We start from the raw sequence: 22133 nt of genomic DNA, 5'->3' as shown, positions 1-22133 counted from the left end.
AATCATTCTGATGTGGGCTGCGACTTTATTTACATAGGGTGTACACCAAGTAACCAATGGGAGACCTCTAGAGGGTTTCCTCAGAAAACTGTAATCGGGCTCTTGAGCACCTTTTCTCAGGCCAGCTCCTACCCTGTAGAGTGTACTTTCATTTTCAGTAAATCTCTGCTTTTTTTGCTTCATTCTTTCCTTGCTTTGTGTATGCATTTTGTCCAGTTCTTTGTTCAAAACGCCAAGGATCCAGACATGCTACACCGGTAACAATTAGATTGTGTCTCTAGAAACTTAGTGGAGACTTATAGCTTTTATTTTCGATTTCTACTCAGTATTATTGTCAATATGGGCAAATACATTATCTTTTGTTTTTGATAACAAGTGGGCATTTTTGTGCACTCAGGAGATCATTCCCTGTGGGGTCTCGTCTCTAAACTAACTTTCACCCTTTATAGGTTCCAGGTTTGGTAGTTTATCTCTCAATTTGTGCAAAAAAAAGAAAAGAAAAGAAAAGTAGTGTATATATATATATATATATCCACTAAGATACAGTTCTAGGCCAAAAGTATTCAACAGATGTTCTGTGTTAATACCAGTTACAGTACTATCTTACTTCTCTGCATTTGTGTTTTTTAATTATTATGATGATTTATGGACTTTATTTTTATCTATTCAGCTAAGCGTTTTGGTTTTCTTAAGCCATCCTATGTCTCTAATATTTGTTTAGACTTTAAATATGTTGTATCTTTTTGCATATAGAAATTCAAAAATATGACAAATTCTTGTTTTGTAAGCTAGATATTTACCATGTGTTTTTATATGTTTCTTTTGAATTTTCGTGTTATCCTTCTCCTATGTATGCAATGCCCATATACGCAAACTTAGGAGAGCCAATATAATAATGCATTGTTAACATTTTAACAAACCTCTCCTAGAAATTATTTTTCCATAATACTTATTGAGATGAAAGCATAAAAACTAGTTTAAGATTAAACAGTTATTAAGTGGAAGAAACTGCATGCTGAACTCTGTACATAAACAATTAGTAGACTCATCCAACTACACCATAAAAAGACATGTCAAAATATTATAAAATTGTAAAGAGCTATATATTGGGAAATACTCTAAAGGAGGAGGTAATAAAATGTGAACTGGGTGTATTGAGATCTCATTTATAATTTTGAGAAAATGGCTTAATATTACAATGACAAAATTTTGTTAATTACCCAATATAAATGTTGTCAAATAAACTGGATACTTCCTTTAAAATTTATCAATTTATTTATAATTTATAATTATTTATAATTTATCAATTATTGTTTAAATTTACAGTTTAGGAACTACTTGTACTAAAAATAAATTATAAATTGTTTCCACAATTTCAGGATTCAAAATTATGTTTTTATATTACAACCATTATGTTTGTTTTTGGAAGCCAATAGTTTGATATAATTTTATATGTACTTCATTTATATCAAGAGGCAATCTTCTTGAAACATTCTATGAATATCAAGCTTTATATATCGAACAGTATTAATCCAAGCATATATTCGGAAAAAGGAAATAACAAATTTTTCTTATAAAGTAACAAATTATTTCATTTATGTATCAAAAATTTCTGTAAATAAAGTGAAATCACACATATTAAAAAATAGAAAAGTCTCCTTAGTGTTGAACAAAATCTAAACATTAGATGTTTGATTTATAATTTTAAGGAGTTTTCTCTTCTTGTACATCATCCATCTTTATAAAGGAGAAATACTGTTTTGACTTGAAAGTTATGGTATTATTTTGTGTTTTTATATAATCTGATCTCAGATTCAATGTGATATAGAGTAAATTTAATGAGAAAGTCATACTTTGCTTAAGAGATTCTGCCACTTAATAGCTTGAAGGCACCGAAACTTAAAATTCAGTATATGTTTTTATTAATGATAAAATAATGTCACATCTAATTTACATAATTGTATAAAGCTTTGGAATATTTAAACTTATGCAATCATACGTTATATGTGATGGCACAAAGTGTTAAATATTATTACATGAATCATTTTAATTATATTTATTAAAACTTTTCATCTCCCAATAATTTTTTATTTTGAGACTTCAGTAAAAAATTAAAATGATAAAAATGACATTTTGATGTTATAATTCAAAATTTCCATTGTCTTGAACATATCAGATTGACTAAAAAGAATATTAGCACATCTACTGCAATATAGAATTTACTGATTTTTAAATATATCAAAAATACCTAACTATTTGTCATTCATCATGTTTTATTCCTGATTTAAAACTGAAAACATAATGCATGAAAATATATATTTTTAATTTTTGGGTCATGTACTAATGAAAGACATACAATCAGAAGAAATTTCTTTATCCAACCTGCCTCAAATAAATATTCACATGGTCTTGATTTTATCAAGAGTTTATTCACTTTTTACATAATCATAAGTTTAATTTTAATAAGATAGTAGTATGTAATTAAAACTTATAAATGCATTATCAATTCCATTTTCAGATTATTTTATACATGATTGTGTCATTTTAAAAGGCATTGCTTCCAAATGTAAATAAAGTGAGCATTCCATATATATTGTAAAGATTATATTCATAATTGGATTATCTATCTTCAAGGATAAGGAAAAACTTTTAAACACAAAACATTAAATATAAGGTGAAGGTATAATATTGACTTATTTGTAATTAGAAAACTAGATCAAAATGTTCTCTTAGCAAAAATAGGTGAACCATTCTGGAGCAAATTACTAATATAAATTATTTGGAGGTAAACGTCAGTTTTGCACTTAATGTACACTTACTCATATTTCTTTATAATGAATGATTACTAAAAATTCATATACTATGCATAAGTAAGCATTTCCACAGGCTGTCAACCTAAAATATGCATATGCAAAATATTAGGGCTGTATACACGTATTGTTTTAAAATAATAGTTGACTTCCATAAATTTTGAGATTTTAATACAGAAGATAAAAATGCTTTATTGTTTCTGGTTTTATACAAATAACATTTATCAGTTCACACCATTTGTAACTGATAATCTATCTGTACTTAAAATTTTCAAGCTTCCTTGTTAATTTAAATATTGTTATTCTTCCATGAAGAAATCATTGTATCATTTTAGAGATAATCTTGGTAAATTTTCTAAAAGTTTGTACTAGAGAAGAATTTTCTTTAGGTTTTCACATCATCCACTGTAATAGGTAATAACTGGTGCCTGAATTTTTTTCCCAAGCATTGGGAAATGAACATAGTTATTGACTCACATAAAAATATTTATCCTGTATCTCATACTTTAAGTTGGCTGAATGTCAATATTTGTGTCTAATGTATTTGCAAAAAATGTGTAAGCTATATAAACACAACACTAAAAAACGACAAAGGAAGTTTCCTGTTATGTCAAAATTGAAACCTAATTCACTTTCAAGTCCACATTTTTTTGCACTATATTCATTACTGTTTTTTCAAAAACAAACTCTTCTATTTAAAGGTGAATATTTAACTTGGTTAAGATGTGCAAATGTGATTATCTAATTGAGATAAAAGTTGAACAATTCATTGTCTCAAATCTATTTTACTTTTTTTCCATGTGAGTATATATCTATTTTTGAGCCAGTGTTTCCTTAACCTTAAATGCAGTGCATATGTCCTCAGAGTAAAACACTCATGTCCAGTATTTCTCCGTATTTATTAAAAAAATTATCTAGACAACATATAATTTTACTACTAAATTGGAAAATGCATTTACTTAGGAAAATGTGCCTTACTCTTCCTGTGAAGCTTGACATAATTTTCTTCTTTACCTGACCCATTTCTCTTTTCAAAAGATCTCAGAGAGGTCCTTCCGGATAATTCCATCTAAAATATCCCTGTCCCAACTCTACTTCCCTCACACACATTGTATCTTTTACTCTTAGAAATTTGTTGTATACTTATTTGTTTCTAGATAGTTATTTTTTGCTGATAAGAATGCCAGCTCTGTAAGGACTCTGTGTCATTTCTGCACCTTATATTCCTACTAAGATAATTACCTGGCACACAAAAAATCAATTAGCATATGTACAGTTGTAATACATGGAGAAACCACAAAAATACTTCCTCATAAAATTCTCCTAATCCAGTATCAGTAGTTTTAACTTTTCTTAGCATTTTTATTACAACTTTCTTAGAAGAAATTTATGAACTGAATTTTAGACGTGTTAAACATCAGCATCCTGTACAACATCTGATTGTCAAGATCTATTATTGTTTGGGTGTGTATGAATAAAAAGATGCCATCTGTGCTAGTAAGGAAGATTTAGGAGTTACTATTAATATAATAGTGGGGTCAATTAAATTAAAGTTGATACAATTGCCCAGTGAAGTATAAAATATAGAAGAAAAGAGAATATAGCCAAACACTGAAGAACACTAGTATTTATGGTGGGGACAGAGGAAAGGAAATGGAAGAAGCTGGTCCAGGCTGTCCAGCAGATTTTGTGTAGGGTGGGAGCTCATTACCCTTTTTTCTACCAGCAACCAAGAAACCAAACAATTCAGGTACTCTGCCTTTTTTTTTTTTTTGTCTCATCCAAATCCAGAGTCTCAACGGCTCCTTCTGCCAATAAAAAGTAGTAACAAAAGGGAAAAACTAGTGGAGATCAGTATTATGGAAATCAAGAAGAGAGCAATTTTCAAGAAGAATAGGTTATCAAATATCGAAGAGAAATCAAAAAAGTCAGAAAAGTATCTATTAATTTGTTCAATACTAATTTTTTAAAAACTTAAGGCACGGATCAATTTTCATTTACTTCAATTTTCCCCGAGGTTTGCTCTACTGAAAAGATTTTATCTGCTGTGTACTTCTTTTTTGCCTATCTTCTCTGAAAGTCTCTCCTTAACAATGAGCTTCCCGATATGTGTCCTGCTGATCACACTAAGACATGACTCTCTTGTGCTCTAATTTTTATGATAATTTCAGTCACTAAGATTTGAGAGGTTTAGATATCTGACCAAAATTTTGAGGGATGCCAAGAGGTGTTACGTTAAGTACAGGCCAGAGTATTTTTCTAATTCAGTTTGACTAAAACTTTTAAATTTGTTCCTTTTTATATTCTCAATGTAACAAAGCCTGCAAGCCTGCCATCATAAGACTTTCTCCTTTGCACATATGAAGTTCAAATCTCCTTCTGCCCTAGGAGTATATTCTTTCTACGAAATTCCAACTGCTTCACCGTTGCATACACTGAACAGATCAACCCCTTTCCCCCACACCCCTGTAGCTGATCCTGTTGAATAAAGAGTGTATTTTCATTTGATATTATCTAATGCTTCTTTGAGAGCGTAACTGTCGGATTCTTGAAGGACATGATGTGGATACAACAGAAATGACTGAGTCTATACCATATTATCTAGAATACAGTCGCATTTGATTAATGTTTGTTGAGTTCTTAGAAACATATTTTTCTCTTAACAGTACTGGCACAATTTCGGTATTTAAAAAGTATGTATGTATTTTACAGCAGATTTGTCCTGCTCATTCTCTAAATAAAATATATAGCTGTCTGTCAACTTCAGCATTTCCATATCTCCTCTTTCTCATTCCCCAAGCCACCGGGAATGACTCTAATAGTTTTATACACTTGAGCTTAGATATATCTAGAGCAAGGAGGTCTTTCTAAAATGAGTAGCATGAAAATAAATTATGTGGCAGACTACTGTGTGATGATACAACTCATTAATATATGTAACAGTAACTTGTGCAACACCAGTGTAATCCACAGGAAAAAAAAGATAAATAATCTCTATTTGGGTATAATTGTAGAGTATCATTGAGATGAAGAGAGGATGTTAAATGCTACTTCAGATGTCAGGTAGAATACAGAGCTACTAATCATTTGTAGTAGTAGAAAATGCAAAGAGTTGGTGAAAAGAGTGTCCCAATTGTCAGTCCTCAGAACATGTTTAGTCTTCTACAAGGGCCCACCAAAACAAACATACATACATGTGGGAAATGTTCTTTGGGTACTCTAAGTGTTATCAGTGTGGAATTTATGTAAGGCTGAATGTTCACAGAAATAGATTGGAGTCTAATAAATACTTTTTTTGTAATTGTTTTTAGTTACCTATTTTTAATCCAAGAATGGTGTAGCCTAAAAACATAGAAACAAACAAACAAACAACAACATAAAACGCTGGGTGCCATGGCTCACGCCTGTAATCCTAGCACTTTGGGAGGCCGAGGCGGGTGGATCACGAGGTCAGGAGAGATCGAGACCATCCTGGCTAACACAGTGAAACCCCGTCTCTACTAAAATATAAAAAATTAGCCAGGCGTGGTGGCATGTGCCTGTAGTTCCAGCTACTTGGGAGGCTGAGGCAGGAGAATCGCTTGAACCCGGGAGGTGGAGGTTCAGTGAGCCGAGATCATGCCACAGCACTCAGCCTGGGTGAAAAACAAAAAACAAATCAAAGAAAAAGCAAACCAAGAAAACCCTATTTTACGTTTATATCAACTGATTGCTAGATGAGTTGGGATTAGGGCCAGTTTAATTCAAAGGTGAAAACAATCATTTACATGAGTTGCTTACATACACATACACAGAAATTATCCTCTTTTTAAAGTTTACTGCTTTCACAATGAGTCTTCTGCTTGCCTTGGGATAAACACTGTAAGCTGTTTTTTTTTATTTCTGTTTCCTAAGTTACCATAAAATTTTGAGTAAATAAAATATTTAGAGGTAAGAATGTAATACTGTCTCCCTACTTAAGTGAATATAGATGGAATAATATAAATATATATACATAAATATATACATACATACATATTGTATGTGTATATATACATACATACATATTGTATGTGTATATATACATACATACATGTATATACATATATACATGTATATACATATATTTATATATACATGCATATATATTTATATATACATACATAAATATATTTATACATACATAATATTTATGTATGTACATAATATATATATTTATACACACATATTTTTTATGTATGTACATAAATATATGTATTTTATGTATATATGTACATATATGTACATAAATTTATATATTTATACATACATATATACATAATATATACATAATATATACATATATACACATAAATATATACATAAATATGTATATAAATATATAAAAATATATACACAAAAATATATATACATAAATATATGTATACATAAATATAAATGTATATACATAAATGTAAATATATATATACACATAAATGAAAGGTATTACCCTGGGGCAGAGGGAAGTAAATCTTGTGAGGTTCCCTGAGAGCATTTGGACATACTGTGTACCTGAAGATAAGTAAGGGATATATTGTTGCATAGTTTCCAGTTCTTAAGCAAGCTACCATGTTCACAACACTTGCAAATGTTAAATCTGAATGCTGAGCCAAACTAAAATATATTCCATTTATAACTGTTGCAGTTATATGTGTTTATTATAGTTGATATTTTGGCCAACAAAATATTTGCATAGGAACATAAATATTAATTGTATGTTCCACGAGATGCATGCTTAACCTTGGTCAACAAATATTTAACATTAGAGATGTTAAAATATTTTCCTATATTACAAAAAGGGAAGAATTGAAAAGCTTGTTTATTTTTTCTGAAAAATAAAGAGCTAAGAACTGTGTTTGGCACCGTGGAAATATGGAAAAAATAGTATCTATGATTAAAAGTTTTCCAATAATATTATAATTAATATTATTTTATGTTTTATCATTCATATTGAGTAATGACCATATGTAATTTCTCCTACTAAGAATAAGCAATAAATTGGTAAATAAAGCTTTTATAGTGTACTTCCAGAGATATATATGTAACAAGACATTTGCAGGCTGGGAATATATATGCAAAGGAAGAAGTGGGTATTGCTACTACACTGTATAGAAAGGGCACCTAACATAATTTTGGAGCCAAGGGATTTATTCTCAGTGTAATTAATATCTACTTTGAAATGTGTATCATAATTTGCCAGGTGATGATTGGGTGAAGTTTTGCAGGAACCAACTACATACAAAAAGAAAAAATACTGGCAGCGAAAGAGCATAATTAGTGGGCTAGTAGGTGACACCAAAAAAAAATTTCTTAATTTGCTGTGGTTTCACAATGGCAATGTGGTAATCATAAAAACAAACCCTTCTTCAGAGATGATTAGTGAGCTATTTACAGTATTGCACCATTGCAGTTATTTATAATCTTCAAAGTAAACGTAAGAAACTACAGAGTAAAATGAAACACTATTGGCAAAATGTTGAGAACATTGCAAGTAAGGCATAGGCACATGAGTCTTTAGTAAACCTCTCTCTAACTTGGTGTGTATGAAATATCTCCATAATAAAAATCTGAAGAAAAAATTAGAAGTAAAAATTAGAAGAAAAACCCAACAGAGAATGAAAGAGAATTCATAATCTGTGAAAGTTATTTGAATTCTAAAAACAAAAAATCGCAATAATATATAGATGTGTTAATTATTCCTAAGAAAACTGTAGACAACTTCAAAATATAGGCAATAGGTTTTCACAGAAAAGTATTTAGCAATGACTTATATAATTAGTAATCATGAAAATGTAAATTAGGACCAAAATGAGATGTTTCATATCAAATTGACAACAATTAAGAAGCTTACTAATAAATATCAAGCATTAGTAAGAATTTTCATCAGTAGTTTTATTGCTCTTACTAGGCTTTTAAACTGATACAAGTACATTAATAATGTGACAGCCATATAAAGTTAAATATCCATAAACTTCCAAAAGCAGTAATTTCACTGTTAGAGTCATATATCTTTGGTAACTCTTGTACGTCACCCACCAGTGTTTCCATAAGAATGTGATTGTAGTTAAGTGGGAGAGAAAAAACGGTTCAGAGGACTGACTGGTTGTATACAATGTAGTATATTTGCCAATGAAATACTATAGATCAGAGAAAATATGGTTATAGAACACATCTCAGAAATAAAATATATGAATGAAAAAGAATGCTGTAAGACTATTTATAGCATAACTTTTATTGTCAGCAAAATTATAAAAAAACCACATAAACACCTAAATATGTACACAAATAAATGCAGATGAATATACCCATATGCACATATATTATGCATTTTAGGAACTTTACATTTGTGATTAAACATTTTTAAATCTAAAAAATTTCTACATATATATATATATGTATATATTCAGGTTATTGGTTAACCTGGAATAGAGAAAAACCTTAGGATACAGTAAAAAACAAAAATCCATATAGCAATACCATTGGCCTTCTGCTTGAGTAGTTGATTCCTGAGAATTTTTTTTTTTTTTAATTATTGTGCTTTAAGTTTCACATGTGTTGCACAGTTCTGACTAGTGTATTACAACTGGATGGTTGTAATTAATTTGTCCAGATATGAACATGTGACCCAATCTAGACATAAAATTAAATCTTAGCTATTCCCTAGATGAGGGAAATAAAATTCTGACCACATCATTTTATTTCCTGACTCTAAAACTAGCTATAATTCTAGACTTTTTAGTCATACACAATTGTGTTTGAGAGCTATCTCATATCAACTATTAAATTTTAGAAATTTTGAGGTCATTTTTAGACAGAAATTATTAAAAATAAACATGTTAATTTATAATTAAATTATATTAAAACTAAGGAAAATAAATTAAATTCATCACTTCCTAAGTATTTCACTATATTTTGCTGTGATTTATGCTACCGAAAATATTTACATAGATGATGTTTGTATCATAGCAACACTATATAATGGCAAGCTAATGTGCATCTCTCCAGCTTCCTGTTAGTGGCCTTAGGTTGCAGCTTGTAATTCAGTCATAAAGAGAGTATTTACAGCATGAAAATTAACCCCACATATCAGGGTTAGATTTACTATTTTGTTGATTGTGTAGAATTAATAAAAGTAATAAAAGTAAAAATAGAGAATGAATAAAAGTATGTTAATAATGCAAATTATTTTTTAAATTGTGTCTGCAACCATTACATTGTGAACCACCCCAACATACAAGGACATATCCTTGTATTAAAAAATCATGATTCTCAGAAAAGTGATTGTATCATTGGTGAACAAGTAAAGGTTTTAATTAATTTTACTTTTATCTTACCACTAATGTATAAAAAAAAGTAACCAATATTCATATTGAAACTCTATTCATTTGCTAATTGCAGTCAGTTATCTATGGATTTAAGAGTTTGGCAAAAATTAACAAAAACTCCCCCTGAAAAGGGAACTAATATTTTATTACTTGTGCGTTATATGCTATGCATCTTTATATTAGTAAAACATAAAAAAGTTGCATATAAAACTTTTTTGAGAGATAAATCTTTTTTTTTTTTTTTTCTGAGATGGAGTCTCACTCTGTCACCCAGGCTGGAGTGCAGTGGCACAGTCTCAGCTCACTGCAAGCTCCGCCTCCCACGTTCACGCCATTCTCCTGCCCCAGCCTCCTGAGTAGCTGGGACTGCAGGTTCCCGCCACCATGACCGACTAATTTTTTTTTTGTATTTTTAGTAGAGGTGGGGTTTCACCGTGTTAGCCAGGATGGTCTCTATCTCCTGACCTTCTGATCCACCCGCCTCAGCCTCCCAAAGTGCTGAGATTACAGGTGTGAGCCACGGTGCCCGGCAGAGAGATGATTCTTAAATATTTACTGGCTCACACTGGTTACAAGCTAGTTATTAAGAGAGTTAAGTAGTATTTTTACCATATGTTCGTGAGTCAGTTGTACTTGTTAAAGGAGTGTTGCAAGTAATAAACTTTAGCAAGCACAATTAGATTTATTGAGATGAGGTATGTAGCAGAAAAGTGTTTAATTTCCAAGTAGGAAGTGGATAATACCTGTTGAATGATATACATTAAATATTAAAGAGTTAACTGCTAAAGCTCAGATATCAGATCATGTGCCTATCTATAAAGATATTTTAATGTGTCTTGTTATAAAATGCCAGACTATTTGTAAAAGAAAAAAAATCAATATGCTTGCCAAAAGAAGTTGTATCAAATAAAGACAGATAAATGTGTTTATTATAGGGTTAAGAAAGCTGAATTCTCCATTTTAAATGGAATATTGTATAAGAAAATTCAAAGAGGAGTGAGATACAGCAGAAAACAAAATTGGCATCTGGGAAAATCTGATATTAATGCTCCTTACTAGTTCTTTCTGGCAACTTTATAACCATGCCTGACAAAGTGACAGTTACTCAATCTTTAAAGAGCCAGCTTCTGTGACCAGCATGGGGTGCATGGGAAAAGATTATTTATATCTCTCTTTATGGCCTAATACTTCACATTGCTCTTGGACAGAAAAGAATGAAGATCATTTAAATAACGTCTAGCAACATGCACTGAGTTTTAACTTCTTTTGTTAAGAGACGGAAACCTCCAGATTGTGGTTTTGTTTCAGGAACCATGGCTCAATAGAATATCTACCCCTTTTGTTATTAATTTATGATGCACATAGAAATAAATTGACTAGAAGTAAGTGAATTTTTAGGTGATGAATTTTTTTTTTTTTTTGAGATGGAGTCTCACTCTATCACCCAGGCTGGAGTGCAGTGGTGCAATCTGGGCTCACTGCAAGCTCCGCCTCCTGAGTTCATGCCATTCCCCTGCCTCAGCCTCCTGAGCAGCTGGGAATACAGGTGCCCGCCACCACGCCCGGCTAATTTTTTTATATTTTTTTAGTAGAAACTAGGTTTCGCCGTCTTAGCAAGGATGGTCTCAATCTCCTGACATTATGATCCACCTGCCTCAGCCTCCCAAAATGCAGGGATTACAGGAATGAGTCATCGCACCCAGCCAGATTCTGAATTTTTAGAGAAGCTACAAGCCTACTCAAAAAAAGGCTATTATTGCTCAACCTGTAAGGCAAATTCTGTGATGTGAATCTCAAGTTGTTACTTACTAAAGTATGACATTTCTCAGGAAGACAACTTTTCTCAATACCTTTCTAAAGTATAATCAACATTTAAAAAAAAAAAAAAAACAAGACCTGTCTATCTGATGTCTTCAAGAGACCCATATCACATGTAATGGCATCCATAAGCTCTAAGTAAACGGTTGGAGAAAGATCTACCACACACATGGAAAATATAAAAGTGCAGAAGTCACTGTTCCTACATCAGATAAAACAGACTTCAAACCAATAAACAGCGAAAAAGAGCAAAGAAAGGCATTACATAATGATAAAGGTTTCAATTCAACAAGAAGACTAAAGTAGACTAAACTATCTTAATTATATATGCATCCAATATTGGAGCACCCATATTCATAAAACACGTACTTCTAGGTCTACAAAGAGCCCTAGACAGCCCACACAATAACTGTGGGAAACTTCAAGAACTCACCAACAGTATTAAACAAATCATCAAGGCAGAAAACTAACAAAGAAATTCTGGACTTAAGATTGACATTTGGTCAGCTGGACCTAATAGACATCTACAGAATTTTCCATTCATCGATGACAAAATACACATTTTTCTCATCTGTATATAGAACATATTTCAAGATGGACCCCATGCTCAGCCATAAAGTAAGTCTCAATAAATTAAAAAAAATATAGAGGTCATACCAACCACATTCTCGGAACACAGGAAAAAATATAAATCAATGCCAAGAAGATATCTGAAAATCACAAAATTGCAAGGAAATTAAACAACTTGCTCCTGAATAACTTTCAGGCAAACAAAAAAATATAGGCAGAAATGAAAAATATTCTTTGAAATAAGTGAAGAGAGACACAACATATTAAAATTTCTCAGATATGGTGAAAGCAATGTTAAGAGGAAAGTTTATAGCTAAATACCTACCCCAAAAATTTAGGAAGATAGCAAACTAAAGATCTAACATCACATCTAGAGGAACTAGAAAAAGAATAACAAGCTAACTCCAAAGCTGGCAGAAGAGAAGTAGTAACTAAAATCATTGTGGAGCTGAATGAAATTGAGACCCCAAAACCCATACAAACAATTAACACAGCCAAAAGTTTATTTTTTGAAAATATAAACAGGACTGTTAGACCACTAGCTAGATTAACAGAACAGAGGGAAGGTCTAATTATGCACAAACAAACAACAGAGGTGACATTACAACCAATCGCACAGAAATACAAAAGATCCTCAGAGACTATTATAAGCACCTCTATGCACCCAAACTAGAAAACCTAGAAGAAATAAATTCCTGAGAACATGCAGTCTTCCGAGATTGAATTGGAAAGATATTGAAACACTGAACAGACCAATATTGAGTTCTGAAATTGAATCAGTGATTAAAAAAAAACCTACTAATCAAAACAACTCTGGACCAAGTGGATTCACAGCCAAATTCTACCAGATGTATGTAGAAGAGTTGTTACAAATTCTACTGAAACTATTTCAAAAAATTAAGAAGAAAGGACTCCCCGACAAGTCATTTTACAAAGCCAGCATCACCCTAATATCAATGCCTGGCAAAGACACAACAACAACAAAGAAAACTACAGGCCAATATCTCTGATTAATAGAGATGCAAAAATCTTCCACAAATTACTAAGAAACCAAATTGAATAGCACATCAGTTAATTCACCAATATCAAGTAGGCTTCATTCCTGGGATGGAAGGTTGGTTCAACATGTGGGATTTAATAAATGTGATTTACCATATAAACAATTTAAAACAAAAAAACATATGACCATCTCAAGAGATGCAGAAAAATATTTCAATAAAATCCAACATCTGTTCATGATAAAAATTCTCGACACTAGATATTAAAGGAACATGCTCCTTAATAACAGCCATCTATGACAAACCCATGGCTCACACCATACTGAACAGGCAAAAACTGGAAGCATTCCCTTAAGAGCTGGAACAAAATATGGATGGCCACTCTCACCACTCCTATTCAACATAGTTCTGAAAGTGCTAGCCAGAGGAATCAGCAAGAGAAAAAAAAAAAGGATATCCAAATAGAAAAAGAAGTCAAACTATCTCTCTTCACCTGATATTACTCTACACCTAAAGACTCCTACAAAAGGCTCCTGAACTGATAAATCGTTTCGGGAAAGCTTCAGGATACAAAACCAATGTACAAAAATCAGTCAAATTTGTGTACCCCAGTAACATTCAAGCTAAGATTGAAAACAAGAATATAATGTCACTTAAAATAGTTACAAAAAGTAAAATATCTAGAAATACATCTAACCAAGGAGACAAAAGATCTCTAAAAACTGTAAAACACTGGTAAAAGAACTCATATGTGATACAAATGCAAAATTATTCCATGCTCATGAATTGGAAGAATCAATATTGTTAAAATAGGCCATATTGTCCAAAGCAATATACAGATTCAATGCTATTCCTACAAAACTATGAATACCATTTTTCACAGAATTAGAAAAAAAAAACGATTCTAAAATACATTTGGAGCCTCTAAAAGCCTGAGCAGTCAAAGCAATTCTATTAAGAAACAACAAAAGGTAAATATCTAATATCCAAATTGTAGTTGTAGGTAAGCCACGGCATTTTGCCTATGCCCTTTCCTTTTCACTCCGTAGTAGGTTTTACAATTGCAAATGTCTCACGTGTGTGCATACATATCTGTGTATGTGTGTGCATGAATGTACGTAAACTAAGAAAGCCCTTTTAGTCCACACTACCTGGGAGCAATTAATAGTCATATGATAAAAATGAGTATACAAAAATAAAAATTACCTTTACAGAAGCTAAAAATCAACAGATAGTAAAAGTCAACACAATATTCATAGAAATGTAGAGACACACCCTCTATTTCCATAAGATGTCCAAACAATGTTTGAGTTAAGCTTCTCGAATTCTTAATAGTTTACACGGATGTCAGTTCATAAGCAGTACACATAGAACATGGAGACTTGTGTAATTCCTGAAGGGCTAATTTACAAACGGATGGATTAGGGTTGGGGTAGAGATACCACAAAGGATAGTGAAGTAAGCTGTCACTTCCTAGCAGCCACTTCCTTACCACAAGCACATCTGAAGGAGAAGGTACATTACTCATAATCAGAAGTAAAACATCCTGTACTGTCTGTGCTTTGTTTGAATCAGTGGTTAAAGATGTAGCCACTCACAGAGAAGAAGCAAGATGAATTAGTGTATTGGTCTAACTCTTCATCCTTCACAGCTCCTGTTAAGGGTTCACCATGAGCTGAGGCCATTTAGAAGTCAGAGGACCCAGAAGACATAATGTATGTTAAAAAAGGTAATGGAAAAAATGGCACATGAATTTAAAGGAGTAAATAAGGTATCTTTCACAGTTTAGAAACATTAGCTTTCATAGAGATAACTTTGTCAAACACATACATGAGATAGTGTCTCTAAAACGCTTAGGACAATGTCTGGCTTGCATGAAAGAGGTTCAAAAAAATTGTCAGGTTTGGCAGGGCGCAGTGGCTCACGCCTGTAATCCCAGCACTTTGGGAGGCGGAGGCAGAGGCAGCGATCCCCTGAGGTCAGGAGCTTGAGACTAGCCTGACCAACATGGAGAAACCCCGTCTGTACTAAAAACACAAAATTAGTCGGGAGTGGTAGCGCATACCTATAATCCCAGCTACTCAGGAGGCTGAGGCAGGAGAATCGCTTGAACCCAGGAGGCAGAGATTGCAGTGAGCCAATATTGTGCCATTGCACTCCAGGCTGGGCAACAAGAGCAAAACACCGTTAAAAAAAAAAGAAAATTATTAGATTCATTCTTCTTCCTATATTTGCAAAATTTTCCAGCAAGAATGAGTAAATAGAAGAATCAAGGGCCCTTTTCTCTCAGAAAAAAGCATTTACTATGTTAAAGGGACACAAGCTGCATGTTGATGATACATCATTACATAAATATTTGACAACATCTGCTCCTTTATGAAGTAATTGGCATCAAGATTTAATCTATCAAATACATTTACTATGTGCCATTTTGTATAAAACATATTTATATTGCTTTGTAATGAGCAGATATTTGCAATGATACTTTCCTTGATTGGAGTGTTCATATTACTTTAATTTGGTCTGATAATTCTGGGTAGCAAACTCTGATGGTTGTGGGACACAAACTCTGTTAACATTGCTAACTGAGGTACGCATTCAACTAGTTTTGTATATACTTAATAGTTTTTGATGCTTCCTGCTGTACCTCTTGCTGTGGATTTCAAGGCAGTGCCAAAGATCTTGTCTGTATATACATATATTGAGGAGATATAGCAAAGTAAATAGTTTCTACAGGACTCCATGTCATTGATTTCGCACCGTGATAGGCAGCAGTTGTTCCAGGATCTCTGCTAAAACTCCTCATATCTAATAGCACTGCAAATAAGAGAATGGACTTTATTCATGCCAAAGTCAAACAGAATCCTCTAAAAATGTAAGGGAATAATGGTTTTAATGCAAATATTTCTTTTTTGATTTCTAAAATACAGCTTTAGAAATTTACTGGAAAAAATATATATAGTCTACTCTTGATACCTTGAAGAAAAATCTGTCCTGAATTTTTGTACATTTTTTTCTGTAGACATAAATGAAAAAGAATTTTAGAAGACTACTTTACCAGAACTGTTAACATCTAGCATCTTTCAGTTGTATGTGATTTGGGGAAAGAGAAGAGGAGAGAGATAAGGTATTAGATACATTTTTGCCAATGACAGTAAACAAAATTAAAATAATATGGGCATAACATCTCTAGCCAAGCACAATTTCATTGCAAATATCTGTTCAGCTCAAAACAATATAAATCTGTTTTATACAAAATGTTATACAGCAAATATATTCAATAGCTTCAATCTTGATGACAATTACTTCATAAAGGAAAAATATTTCAAACATTTATGCAATGATACATTGTCAACATGCAACTTGCCCATGCCAAATATACACTTCATTGTTTTCATTATCAACAATAATTCTTTATATCTCCTCTTGTTCTAGCTGCCACTTAATTTGTCAGCAGAATTTTCTAGAAAGGTCTTAGAGATCAAGAATGTTTTTTAAAATGCTGACGATGGAGAAAAAGGACATGATTAGGAAAGAACAAAGTTGGTAATAACCAATTTTAACATTTTTCACAATACAAAAGTAAAACAAAAATGATAGCAGATTCATGTTATGACATGTAAAACAAAGTATGCTTAAGAAGAAGTGTTTGTTTTTTGTTTTGTCTACCTACTGGCAACCTCCTCTGTCTGCTGTAAAATGCTACTAGGAAAAGATGTTGTAGAGAACTTATAAATATTTGTATAATTTTATATCTCATTTTAAAAAGTATGCCAATGACCAATAGATGTATACTAATTAAGGTAATCTGCGTGGATCAAATTGAGCACCCCAGATTTCAAAAAATATTCAAAATAAATTATCTATGTGTATCTTGATTCTGGTAGAGGCTGTCCATAGACTTGGTGGTGGTCAGTGAGTAATTACATCATAATAAAAATCATGTTGGTTCAATTAAACAAAATATTATTTCTTTAAAAATATAACAGTATGCCTCAAATATGTATAAAATATATTTCTACTCTGATATACAAAAACCCAATTTTCTAATATATTGTGTACAAGAAGCATGATGGTTTGATGTTGCAAACCAGTTGGGTGGTCTGTTAGATTTTACAATAAACATACTGCTCAGTAGGATCACAGAGCAATGTGTGGGAATCAGGTAAGAGTGATGAGGTGAATATATTGGCAACCTGGAGGTTTCAAAAAGACATCTGAGCGATTCTTCTAATTCTTTATATTTCCAAACTACATAGCAAAAGCAGAATTAAGCACAGAAAAAAATGGTAAGACAAGAAGAAAACATGATACCCCTTTCATTGTCTAGCATGATTTTTTGCATGATCCATGGAATAAAAATATAAAAAATTAACTTTCATAAGCAATATAATCTAACTTGCTTATAAACAAAAAAAGCTGTCTTGATCATTAAGATCATGTTTAATCTGCAATAATTTTCATTTAGGGAATTTTATAGATTCTTTGAAGTATCAAAATATCTGTACATAATTATAGCACCAATTATATGAGTCGCAGAGGTAAATTCTGCTTGAGCAAATATAAGAAAAGAGAGCCTGTTTTCTTTATTTTTTTGCTTCATAGATACTTTTTCTTTTTAGAATAAAACTCTCTTCAACCAGAAAAATATATTTCAATATGGTTTTTAATTTAAAAATAAGTCATGTGGTTCTTCATGATTAGTCTCTGATTTGAAAGCTTAGTCAGTTGGGAAAAAATAAATACTGTTCAATCAACACAGTATTTTCTTCTTTAAACTTTTTATTCACATCTTTTAGTTTACCAGTACCAATCCTGAAATACCTAAGACTGAGGGTTTAAACATTTCGCGTCTTTAATATTCTTTTTTAAATTAATGCCCCTTTTAACATCCAGAACTCATTGCCTAGTGAATTCCTTAATGTAGTCTCCAATGCATAATACATAGATAAGCTTCCATTGGACAGGTAATATCATCTCCTTTTTGATTGATTAAAAGTAGTAATACAAAGTATTAAGTAAAACACTAATTGAAACACAAATATTTTAGATTATATAACCATCAAAAAATTATTCATACATAAAATTGAAACCATTTCATTGCACGTATTTTACTGATTACAGGATTTGTAATGCATGTTCTACCCTGTGAAGAATAAAAATATCTTTCCAGAGTATCAAATACGTCATTGAGAATTTTACAGAATATGCTGCCTGGGAAGAAGTAGAATCACCTGACATTGTTAAACACTGGCAAAGACAGAAATAACAGCATGTGCCAATGCACAATGCCTGGAAGTTTGTTGATATAGATGAACATGGACAGATATTTCTTTAAGCAGTATCATCATTGGTTTTCCACTTAACAGAAATGAAGGACCTCATATTTATGACATATTAGAAATCATGACAATGAAGTTGTTCATTTTTCTTCTAATACTTTTCTCTATCAAATAGACACTACTAGGAGAGTGCATAGTGAGTACTTACCGACAGGGTAGAGTTAAAGTTATCCATTCTGTTTAGGTGATCTTGCCCAAATCATCGTCCAATATAGTATTCCACTCTTGCAGTAAAGAGTGGTTATCCACCGATTTTTAAAGTTCTAAGTCTATATCCTTATTGGAAGATGCGGACAGAAGAGGGAATTGTTTCAAGTTTATGAGTGTACAGTAGAGAAAAGTAGCACATGCTTGCATTTTACTTAAGAGTTGTCTGGGTGGTCATAAAATCAAACTACCTGTTTAGGGATAAGTAGTACTTAGTTTTAACAGACATCGATAAGACAGAACACATCTCCAATGACCCCAGAAGGAGAAGATGCATGAAGAGCTATTACAAAAGGTTAAAACTAAAGGAGAGAACAGGGATCAGAGAAACAGGAAGATGTGTACAGTGATAGTTCTGAGAAAGGTTATTTTACCTTAAAATGGCTTTTTTTGTTTTTGTTTTCTTTTTGAGACGGAGTCTGGCTCTATCACCCAGACTGGACTGCAAGCTCTGCCTCTCGGGTTCATGCCATTCTCTTGCCTCAGCCCCCCAAGTAGCTGGGACAACAGGTGCCTGCCACTATGCCAGGCTAATTTTTTGTATTTTTAGTAGAGACGGGGTTTCACTGTGTTAGCCAGGATGGTCTTGATCTCCTGACCTCGTGATCCGCCCACCTCGACCTCCCAAAGTGCTGGGATTACAGGCGTGAGCCACCACACCCAGCCCCTAAAATGGCTTTTAAGTATTTCCTTGAATGAAAACACCAGATATATTCAACACCAATACTAACACAAAAAGACTTGGCAGCTGGGCGCGGTGGCGCACACCTGTAATCCCAGCACTTTGGGAGGCTGAGGCAGATGGATTCATTGAGGTCAGGAGTTCAAGACTAGCCTGACCAACATAGTGAAACACCATCGCTACTAGAAATACAAAATTAGCTGGGCATGATGGCGGTTGCCTGTAATCCCAGCTACTCAGGAAGCTGAGGCAGGAGAATTGCTTGAACCCGGGAGGCAGAGGTTACAGTGAGCAGAAATCACGCCACTGCACTCAAGTCTGGGTGACAGAGCAACATTCCATCTCAAAAAAAAAACAAAACAAAACACAACAAAACAAAAAGTCTTGGCAAACAAACCATTGTCATTCTTTGGATAACAATTTTTTAACCATTTCCAATTTAAGGTCCAAGTGTCCTGACCCCCACGTCTGTAAGAGATCATTGCTAGTCACAAACATTCAGGAAAACAATAATCCTAGCTTGTACTTCCCAATAACTAATTAGAAGTGTCTCTTCTGCAATTTGATTGAATCATCTCCAAGGAAAAACACTGTTGTAAAAAATAAATATACATATAATTATGTATATATAATGTACAATTTTAAATATATTTCATTACATTGATATTTTAAATATATATTTCATTACATTGATATTTTAAATATATTTCATTACATTGATGTACTCTCAAAAATAGTAAACATGCAAACTAAACTCCTAACTGTTGCTTAGACCACACTATAGATACATATAAGTCAATAACCTTTCTCCTGAACTGTAATCTCACTGAAATAAACTGATCTTTAACCCAAAGAAATGTGAAGATCATCAGTATGGGATTACATTTCCTTTACAATGGCTTTAGTCAAGTGTAACTATAGTGCTGAGTATAACTACAATTGCATTAAATTGCAATTTAATTGAGAATATTCAAGAGTCCTTAAATTTTCAAAATATAAATAAAACCTAACAATATTAAAACTGATTTTCAACAGAAAATGTTTTTACCTTGTATTGAAATTATTAAACACACTACAATTACCCAACTTAAACCTATTCCAGGTAGATATTCTTCTGAATCCAGAAGCTAGTAACATATAATATATCTGTACATAACATCTTTACAAGATAGTTTTAAATATGACATATTTACAATCACTTAAATTTTGTTTTTGCTACCGATTGACTACTGATAATTCATACAATATCCTCATTTTTCAAGTAATAAGCTATTTTATAGTAGTTAGCATTGAGATTACTCCACAGTCAATTTTCCTCAAACTGTATTTTCTTCCTCTGGAATCCAAATTAATCATAGATGGTAATATCTTTCGTGGAAGGACAACTAAGGAGAAGACTTATTGGGTGATTAGTGGACAATTATCTTAGTTCTTTTTACAAAATAAGAAGACTTAATCTTTAAAACAAATTCAAAATCTTTTTTATATTTGAATATCTTATCCACAGCTTGGTTATGAAAACTTGTATTTTTTATGTTTCTACACTGTAGTTTTGAGTTACCTTTGTGCCATAATCAATTATGGACAAAAAATAAAAATACTAATAGAGCACAAGATTTAAGAATGAAACATAATCCTTACCCCACCCCTTCACCATTTCTGAAAAAGATAATAACAAGAATGACTATAAAAATGCGTATGTAGCATAAAAACTATTTTCATATCATGATTCTATTGCTGATAAGAAGGATATGGCGTCTCTGTGGCATTTTAAAAATATAGCCACGAATACTTTGAATGTCCTGACATCGAAGGGTAGACATGTTTCTTCCCCCTAAGTCAGACAGGCTGTGATTGCTTAAAGTAACTGAGCATTAAAGTAATTCTATGTGACTTCTGAGGCAAGATTATTAAAGGCAATACATTGACCCATTAACTGAAACACTCAGGAAAGCTACCTGTATGATTCCACGCTGTGAGGGAGGCTCAAGTTACATGAAGAAGCAATATTCAGACACTCTGGTTAAGAGATTATTTTGAGCCCAGCTTTTAAGTCATACCAATGTAGAAGCCAAACATGTAAATGAAGCAGCTTTCAGAAGATTTCATTGTCTAACGTTGAATTCATTCCTAGACATCTAGGACTTCTCAGAGGCCCCAAATACTGTAGACCACAGAAATGTCACCCCACTTTGCATTTTCAACCCCCTGACCCCAAAATATATGAGGATGACAAAATGGTTATTGCATCATGCCACTGAATTTGAGCAGTTTGTTTTGCAGAAATAACTAGCAGAAGCAATCACAAATAGAAATGTTTTCTTTCTCCACAATTTGGAAGATGATGGTCTTAAGAAAGACAA

The 22133-nt window shown here is 32.4% G+C and overlaps 1 protein-coding gene across 1 annotated transcript in view; it reads right to left on the bottom strand.

Annotated features, from left to right (window-relative positions):
- LOC134737555 (protein FAM182B-like) overlaps positions 1–22133 on the bottom strand; it is a 779394-nt gene that overhangs the window by 699630 nt on the left and 57631 nt on the right. The window lies entirely within an intron of this gene.

The sequence above is a fragment of the Pongo pygmaeus genome, chromosome 19 (genome assembly GCF_028885625.2).
Source record: "Pongo pygmaeus isolate AG05252 chromosome 19, NHGRI_mPonPyg2-v2.0_pri, whole genome shotgun sequence".
NCBI lineage: Eukaryota > Metazoa > Chordata > Mammalia > Primates > Hominidae > Pongo > Pongo pygmaeus.
The sequence above is the reverse complement of the archived record's forward strand: the minus strand, read 5'-3'. Positions and strand labels throughout refer to the sequence as shown.